This window comes from Protobothrops mucrosquamatus, unplaced genomic scaffold (genome assembly GCF_001527695.2).
Source record: "Protobothrops mucrosquamatus isolate PMUCROS unplaced genomic scaffold, P.Mucros_1.0 scaffold659, whole genome shotgun sequence".
Lineage (NCBI taxonomy): Eukaryota > Metazoa > Chordata > Lepidosauria > Squamata > Viperidae > Protobothrops > Protobothrops mucrosquamatus.
In genome coordinates this window covers 479594-489089 of record NW_015386948.1, presented here as the reverse complement: position 1 = coordinate 489089, position 9496 = coordinate 479594, and the positions used below count along the sequence as shown (strand labels likewise).

At 36.6% G+C, this 9496-nt stretch overlaps 1 protein-coding gene across 1 annotated transcript in view; it reads right to left on the bottom strand.

The window, feature by feature from the left end:
* LOC107289244 (phosphatidylethanolamine-binding protein 4-like) overlaps positions 1–9496 on the bottom strand; it is a 56103-nt gene that overhangs the window by 18792 nt on the left and 27815 nt on the right. The window lies entirely within an intron of this gene.

Genomic DNA, 9496 nt, shown 5'->3' with positions numbered 1-9496 from the left:
GTTCCCCGTCCCCCCCCCCCCCATTAGAGGTACCTTTGCATTAGCATTTCTCTGTTGCTTCAAACTGAAAAGAGTGGTGGCATTTTGGTGGCTTATAACCCCCCACCTCCAAAGACAAATACCAACGAAACAGTTTGTGGATAGAATATGGGAGACCCTTGTCTGATGTTTTCTTGTATTTATTTGTTGGTCTGCTGGAGGATGCTCTGAATGTTCTATGAAAGGCATAGAATCCAGCTGGGGAATTCTGTGAATTTGAAGTCCACAAACCTCAAGGCTGTTAAGATTGCTCTATGTCAGGGGTGTCAAACTCGCAACGTCACGTGATGTATCATGACTTTTTTCCCCATTGCTGGCAATGCGGTGGGTGCAGTTTCGGCATGACACCCCTGGTCTATGTAGTGCTGTTTGTGTTTTGAGGGCAACAGAGGTAAGGAACCCTTTGGATTGGCTAGAAAGTTTGTGATGCCAATGTGGAAGAAATCAAGTCTACTTTCTGGAATCACCCTTATATTTTCAAGATAAGCCTAAAATGCAATTTCTCCAATGTTCATCTTATTAAATATATTGTTAATTTTGAGAATATGAAAAATGGAGATTAGTCCATATCGGATAGAAAAATAGTTTGTCCAAAGCTGGACAAAAGCTACTAATTATTATCAGTAATTCGTAATAATATTGACACCAAATCTCCTCCTCCCTGCTTCAAGTTCCATTATGTTGGAGGCTTTCTTGATTGTTAGCGTGAAGCCCTGAAAATTTTTTGTTTTTTATCTCCCCAAAATTCTTTTGATTTTCTTTTGTTCTTGAGTTTGCTGTACTTAAATTTGTATACTATTCATGTTTCAGTTTTATTGTACTCTAAAGAAGTGTATAAACTTAACAGAAAATAGGACAAAAGCTTTCTAATTCCTAAAAGGCTGAGCTACCTTCCACATTTCTGCGCGTTATCAACCATTCTGTTCACCACACACAGAGTTCTCACGCTGCCAAGTTTAACCGTGTTTTGTTGAATATACTCTGATTTGCTAGAATCAGACATCTGAGCCATAAACTATAATTTAAAAGAATAATTAGATTCACAGAACACAAGGTAAAAGTCGAAAAGCTATATTTTGACTTAGTATTTATTTTCCTAGTGACAAAGTCCTGTCTTGTATTTATTATCTTTGATTATTACTGGTTTTTTTATTGGTTTTCCCTAGAAGGGAGTTTCTAGGGAATTAGATAATACAGAATTGTTGACCATATCACATGCATATTACTTAGTGCCTGTTTAAAGAAAGAAAACAGAGTTACAGAGTTTCTGTAAACACACAGCAATGAAAGAATGTACAGTTCTTGTTCACTCATCTGTTCAGAGTTTCAGAAGTTCATACTTGATTATTAATAGGACTTCAGTACTTTGTGTATGAACTGCATTGGAAGACCGAACACTTATCTTTTGGGGCAGTGTTAACAGGAACAGTAATTGAATCCTGTTGCTTCTCTTCAATCCGATACTGTCCTATGATTAAGTTAACTGAAAATGCTATTCCCGTCTTGTTCAAACTCTAAGTGGCAAAAGCCCTTTATCATTTACTCCCAGTCTTTTCCAGCCATTGTGCCTGATCTGCCTGTCCAGAAAGGCGAGAGGTCAGGCCAGGTCAGTCTTATAGGTCACAGAAAGAAATTAACTTCTATCCCCTTGGGATAGCTGCCTCTGTTTCATCCAGAGAAAATTACACATGTTAAGAGAAAATCGAGCAATATCCTTCTAGGACTACTTATTAGTCTTCCTTAAAACTATTTCAGAAGCAGTAAGAACAGACCTCTTTGCCAACCCCATCAGCAAAATGTAATGCCAGTTCAGGGTAGTCATTTCATTGGCCCTTCACCTATGATTGTTTGTAGAGTTGTGACAAAGAGTCTTCTTCACAACTGTTGATCCGAACCAAGAAACCTCTTAAGAACTACCAGATTTCAATGTATAACAGCTTATATGAACTCAGAAGTGCATCTTTTCAAAAATCCAAATGAGAGCAAGCGTTAGAGAGGATTGTGGAAGGGGGAACAATCTTGATTAATTTAGTAAGAGAGATAGATGCTAATATTAATTTTCTAATGAAGCCCTTGTGAAGCCTGCTTCTTTGCTTTCCCTACTTCCCAATTTCACCGAGCCTAATCTAAAATTATGTTATGCCACCTTTCTGCATACTTAAGTGATTGAGTGTCCCAAAATGTTCTGAGTCATAAACGACTTTTTTTTTAGAAGTTCAGGTTTTTCAATATTTTAAATATGCAAAGTGAGAAAATGTCAATGTTAATGTGTTAATTTCTCTACTATGCCTTGTTTCTCTCAAACCTAGGAAAAAAATGTGAAGCTTAAATAAGTCCTGCAAAAAGGAACAGTGCATCATTAACACAGTCAGATCTATATCACAGACTGAAGCAATTATCATTCCCTGAAACACTGCAAGCTGTGAAGAGCTTTCATTACCAAAGGTTTTACAGGTCGTTCACCTCCGTCCAATCGTATGCTAAAACAAGCATTTTCTGCTCTATAGATTTCAGCTTCACTTAAATCAGTAATTGCTTTGATTCTGGTACATATGGAACATGCAGACTTCATGACTAAGAATTCTATTAGTCAATAAGTTTGCTGCTTTTTATGAACCATTAGTCATCTTGTCTCCGTTCTTTTCCAGACTGGGTTAATGGATGGGATTGTCATTTTCCTGTCCAGTGAAACCTACCGTAAAGACTACCTATCTGATCCAATTATGTTTACTAGGTCAATCAGCAGGTTAAGCCATTCAGTTCTTTCTTCTGTCATAGAAGTACATTCTTATGTTATTTAGAAAGTATCGCTGAAAAGAAAAAGTTTGATACTTCATGTCAAATCACAAGGATCCTCCAAATGTGAACATAACATTCATAACGCTGCCTGTGTGGCTGACCAATAATTGTACTTTTTCAACCATCTGTGTAATTACTTACATGGGATCTGCTATAAAGCAGCAATTCAAAAATTAGTAGCCTCATCCCCCAAACCTTGATTAGAAAAAATGTGGATTACTGTAGGGCTCCAAGGTCTCTGCATTATGTAGAGATCACTACAAGGCTAAGTCAAAATCCTATCCTGAAATCAGAGAAGAAAAATAAATCATGGAACTATGTTAAGCAAATTAGATAATCAAATAGATATTTAAAAACAGCTGACAAGACAGAGGACACTTCTGCAAACATTTTTTTTTAATTTCAAAAGCAATTTGAAGACGATCCACTGTTGTCTTCAGATTAATTGACTCTGAAGAGCTAAGAGCAATATCTTATTCTAAGCTTTTACAGATCCTACAGCAACAAGAGCACAGAAAACAGGATATTGATTTATGAACTGTCATTATTGATTTATGAATTGATATTGTTATTTGTATGATATTAGTAAAATATGATGAAGATGCTTATATCTAACTTTGTATACATTAACAGTACCAAAAATTGTAACTATGTAATGAGGGGAAAATGGAAAAAATATGGAGAAGAAAGGAGGATCAGGGAAAAAATACTGGATTGTGCAATATTGAACAGATTTATATTGAAGAAGTTAATGCTAAATATCTGAACCCAAACATGTTGTTTACTAAGCACTAAAGAGTCTAATTCTTAAAAATTAATAAAACTTTTATTTAAAAAAAGATTAGAATTGTATTATCAAGAGAACTTCATATTTCTTGTGGTCCTGACCTAGACTTAGAATTTAATTTTCAAGCATACGAGAGATTCAGTTTAGGACTTTGAAATCTCCAGAATGTTATTCTTTCCCCTCAATATAGAATGCAACAACAACGACAACGACAACGACAACGACAACAACAACAACAACAACAACAACAACAACAACAACAACAACAACAATAATAATAATAATAATAATAATAATAATAATAATAATAATAATAATAATAATAATAATAATAATAATAAAGTTGGAAGGGACCTTGGAGGTCATCGAGTCCAACTCCCTGCTCAGGCAGGAAATCATACACCATTTCGGACAGATGGCTGTCCAGTCTCTTCTTAAAAACTTCCAGTGTTGGAGGCAGGTTCTTCCACTGGTTAATTGTTCTAACTGTCAGGAAGTTTCTCCTTAGTTCTAAGTTGCTTCTCTCCTTGATTACGATTCCATCCATTGCTTCTTGTCCTGCCTTCAGGTGCTTTGGAGAATAGCTTGACTCCCTCTTCTTTGTGGCAACCCTTGAGATATTGGAATACTGCTATCATGTCCCCCCTCATCCTTCTCTTCGTTAAACTAGATATACCCAATTCCAGCAACCATTCCTTATATGTTTTAGCCTCCAATCCCCTAATCATCTTTGTTGCTCTTCTCTACACTCTTTCTAGAGTCTCAGGCCTCATTATTATCTAGAGACATAAGGTGTATGTTAGAGAACTTCTAGGGCCTTTTGTGGCAAGAGCGTGGCCAGAAAGTCACCTCTTATTCATGGAGAAACATGTGGGAACCTGTTGGCTAAATAATTTGTAGCCAATCTGGTTTATGTTGGGGCAACCGTTTCATACGTTGAAGCCTTGCCATGATCCTTTAAACCTCAGCCTTTAATGTATCTTTGGAAAGATGAACTTTTCATGGAAAACAAGTCTTTTTAAATGAAATGATAATCATCCATGTGAAAACAAAACATAAGGGTTTTTGTTTTAATGCTCTAATTGGCCAAATATTGAACCCTGAATAGATATAGGTAGCTCAGTGGCAAAGTGGTTTAGATAATTGTTCTGAAATATCTTTAATTATCAATTTCATTAGTGTAGCTGGAACCTAATCTCTAGGGATTGCACTTTAAACAAAAGAGTCACAGGAAGCATAGGAGAATTGCCTTGTCTATTGCTGTTCTTAGACTTAAATAACAAGCAGTTCACCTTCTTTATCAAGTGACATTTAGGAAGCAAATCAATTCATTTCCCTAGAGGAATTAGAAATGAAATTATAGGCAACTTGGGCAATTAGTTAAGGTGAGAGGACAAGAAGGAGAAACCAAGAATCATTCTTTGGAAGTGTTATTTGATAAATGTTCAATTTGATGTTCAGAGGATTAGCTTTAACGTTCTGAATACTACATTTAAAATTCTACAACTAAATCCATTTATTTCATTCGAAGGAAGGAAGGAAGGAAGGAAGGAAGGAAGGAAGGAAGGAAGGAAGGAAGGAAGGAAGGAAGGAAGGAAGGAAGGAAGGAAGGAAAGGTTAATAAAAGGATTTTACATAGACCTCAAAAGCAGGGAGGCTGGGACATGCCTAATTTGAGAATATATTATCCAGGTGTTCAGTTAGGCTATTCATTTTTGAAGACCCACGTAAACAATGGATGCAAACTAAAACTATGGCAAAGCCAATGAACTGTACAAATCAATACTTCCTGTTTTTCAAAGACCAACTTTCACTTCTACAGATTGTCAAAGGGGATATCATGGCTTGCATGATTCTGATATTTGACATCATGGCATTTGAATATCTTTTCCAAGTCCTTCATGACTGCTATACCAAGTGCTAGTCTGTGACATATTTCTTGACTGGCTGCTATAGCAAACTCATTAATTATGTTATTATATTATTTGTGAAATGATGCCTTTCTAAACATGAGGAAAGCCAAGACATAGTAGGCATGGGTTTTTTTTCCCCCCAGAAATTTAACTGTCATTCATTCAATCATCAGAATGTCTTCTGGTGGAGAACTGTCTATAGTAATGGTCCCTTATAGCTGACCAGGTAACAGAAGCGGGCAATAATGCTTTCATCAGTGGTGTACAGTTCAACTGGGAAACCACCTGCCATTTCCATTTCCAAGAATGACACCTGCATAATATTGCTCCAAGATACTATAGGAAATTAAAATGAGATCTTCCAGATCCAGCTGCTGTTTTAAAAAGAGAATATACAACATCTCAGTAGCTGCTTGAGAATATCTAAGAGTAAACCTGAGAATCAGCACAATTTTTTTTATCAGATGGTGATTCAGCAGCCCTTCACAGACTAAATTAATTTATTTATGATATTCCTTCTTTGTCCTATTAATCTTTGCAGCAAGTTGTGATTGTTTTGTATATAGCAGTAATTACTCTGCAAAAAAGTCCCTGAATTATTGTAATATATTACAGACATAAGTTTCTAACATGCCCTCTGCCAGCAATATCCTTCTCTCTCTCTGCTCCAACATCAAGCCTAAGAATTCTGTGAAGTTTGAAATTGCCAACTCATTCCTTTGCAATTTGTTGATTATAATAAAAGTATTACGATACAATAGTCTAGGTCACTCACTATTTCATACATCACTCTCCTATTATATCTCCCTGACAGCTTTTGTAGTAGCAGAGAACTGGGTAATGAGGAATATAGGTCAAAACATACCATGCCCTGAGGTCTTTGCCTTTTCTTATAGAGTCCTAACATTGTGCAGTCAGATTTATACGATTGTGAACACCAGCTGAAAAAGAGTGTGGGGGAATGTACAACCTGACATGGCACCTTTTATATGAGAGCCTTCCTGGCTGTCAAGATGAAGCCATTGATGTGATGGCATCTTCGTTCTCTTGTTAAAAATCTGACTGTTCCCTTGGGCTACAGTGAAATACATCACCAAATTAATGAGGATGTGATGAAGTTTACAGGTCACATTATATTCATTTTTCATTTCCCACAGTCCTGCTAGCATAAACTTGAGAAAAAAGCAAAAGGTGAAGGACCCCTGGGTTTTAAAACAAAATTGGTGAGGGGGGGAGGAGCATATACACTCACCAAAAGAACAATTTTGTACATGTCATAATTAACCAGTCTTATATTAGACAGCCAGAGTATTCTGCTTCTCTAGAAAGGAGTCAGATTAAAGCCTTGTCTATTTGCTGTCTCTTAATATGAAGCCCTAGTCCTCTTCTCTTCTCTCATAGATTCAGTATGACAATTCTTCTGCCATACTTTCCCAAAATATTACTTATATTTATTTCATGAAACCTGCTACTACCAACAGAAAAGAGATCACAAAACAAACTTAAAACAATAAAGCTGAATTCCTCATTCAGTTACTTAGGGAGATAAAAGTGATGCCATTCAACCAACACAAGATTGGCAGATATTTCCTCAACGCAGAAACAACAACTCTCTGCCTCAAGTGGGAATCTTCTTGTCTAAGACATAAATTTGTGCTCCTACGCTTGGTAGCTCCCTTCAGCTTCTTCTTTCCCTACAGGAAAAAGCGGCCATTTAAAAATCCAAGCAAGAAGGTCTTGTATGAAAAGCTGAATCTGAATGGAAATAAGGACCTCCCTCAAAGTAAGTGGGGGCATTCCAGAAAAACTCCAAACAAATCAAGCATAAATCAGAAAGACATGGTTGCTTGGGTAGATGTAGGTTCATCTAGAACCATTCACCTGTTACATAACTCCCCAGACTTAACAATTGTTAATAAGAAATACAAAGAAGTCTGGATAGTGGACATGGCAGTACCTAGAGACAGCAGAATAGAAGAGAAAGAACTGGAGAAGATAACAAAATATGAAGATTTACAAACAGCAATAGAACAATTGTGGCAAAAGAAAGCAAATGTAGTACAAATACTAATAGACGCCTTGGATGCAATCCCAAAACATCTGGAGCATCACCTGAACACCCTCAGCATTGACAAAATCACCCTCAGTCAATTGCAAAAGGCAGCTTTACTCAGAACAGCTTACATCCTGCGACGATACCTTTAACACCATCACACATCCACATCTGCCTATCCCAGGTTCTTGGGAAGAAATCGAGAGGTGGATAAAAATGTTGAATCCAGTCTAAACATCTGGCTGACTGTGCGCTGAACCATAATAAATTTTGCATCTAATAGACCAGCTCCTTAATTTGGTCATGGTTAGACCCCGAGAATGGCAAGAGATGCTTGCACAACTCTGCTCTCTCACCCTATGGATCTCACTAACCTCAGAGCTGAATATAATCCATTGTCTTTGCATTTTTAAAATTTATCTTAGTATCTTGAATAGGTTTAATTATATCTTGCTGTTATGAGACTATTATGGTTTTAAATCATGTTTGTAATCATAGTATTGTGCTAATTATATTTTAATGAATAATAGGTAATAATTAATTTTGGTTGCACATATACCAAGTGTATCTGCACAAACCATATATAAAATATGTCTTTCTGGCATGCAGAGAAAATCAAGAATTCTGCTTCTCAGATTTTCTTTGCTAATGACAGCTTTTCTGAACAGAGGAGTGAAGGATACTTTGTATGGCTTAAAATAGTTTTTAATTTATAACATTCAAATTATATATGGATGGTTGTGTGTGTGTGTTTGCATATATTTTTGAATCTGAAGGCTTGCATTATCAATGTGTGGCCTAAATTTTCAAACTTTTTCAATAATAGTGATTAATGAAATATATAATTATATCTGTCTCTTTATTTCTGTCTCTTTATTTGCAGTCAACCCCAGATAGAAGATATGACTGTTATTTCTTCATTACATCCTTATGCTTATGTATGTGAGTAAAATAGCTGAATGGATTTCTATATGCCATGTTCCAATGAGGATGAGGTGTCTTCCTCATTTATGGAACCTGATACTCAGATTTCTCAATGTGTGACTTGGCAGCAAATCCTGGGCTAACTATCAAAATACTTAACAATTGATTTTAAAAATGATTTTTGTGGCCATTTCTATTGATGACTGTATATGATCAATTATCTTCCACTACAAATGTTTTAATTCCCGAAGCGCTTAGAAGCAATCTGAAGGCAACTGGGAGTCATCTTCATTTTTTTTCAAATTTAAAAGCTAAGAACAAGAAATGAACACCACTGCCCTACCACTGTTTCTGCAAAATCCAAAGCAGCAGCAATCTTCTAAACACTCCCCCCCATTCTAAAAGTAGCAAATAGAAAAGAAAAAAAGTCTTGCACTTTTCACAGACTAGTCCAACGCTGGAAAAGAAAGAGGGAGGGGGGCACTCACTTAATTCTTGCCAACTTGTTTTATTTTAAATACATTTTATCAGAGCTTTTGTAAACAAGCTTCCTAACAGACAAGCTGGGATTTCTTTTGTGGGCTGTACAAAGAATCAGATTTGAAAGGCTAAATTTTGGAGCCTGTGTGGGCACACCTGGCACCTGCTGGGAACTCCTAAAAAACAAATCTGAGTTTTCCTGGGCTTGCACAGTGGCTGCACAAGGCCCAGAAAAGACACTGCTTTTAAGATATTTCTAACAGGTGCTCCATGTGCTTCTACTCATACTTCAGATCAGATTTTCCAGATCTCTGCACAACCGTATTTCCTTTATAGGAAGAAGTTCCTATAAGGAGGAGTAAGGCAAGAGTTCCCTCCAATGGGCAAATGCAGCCACAGCGTCTCAGAAAAGACACGTACCTTTGGAATAATTTCAACTATGGTGCAACAGAGAAGGGAATAAATCAGCTCAGCTTTCCAACACTGCTGTGGGAACACTGA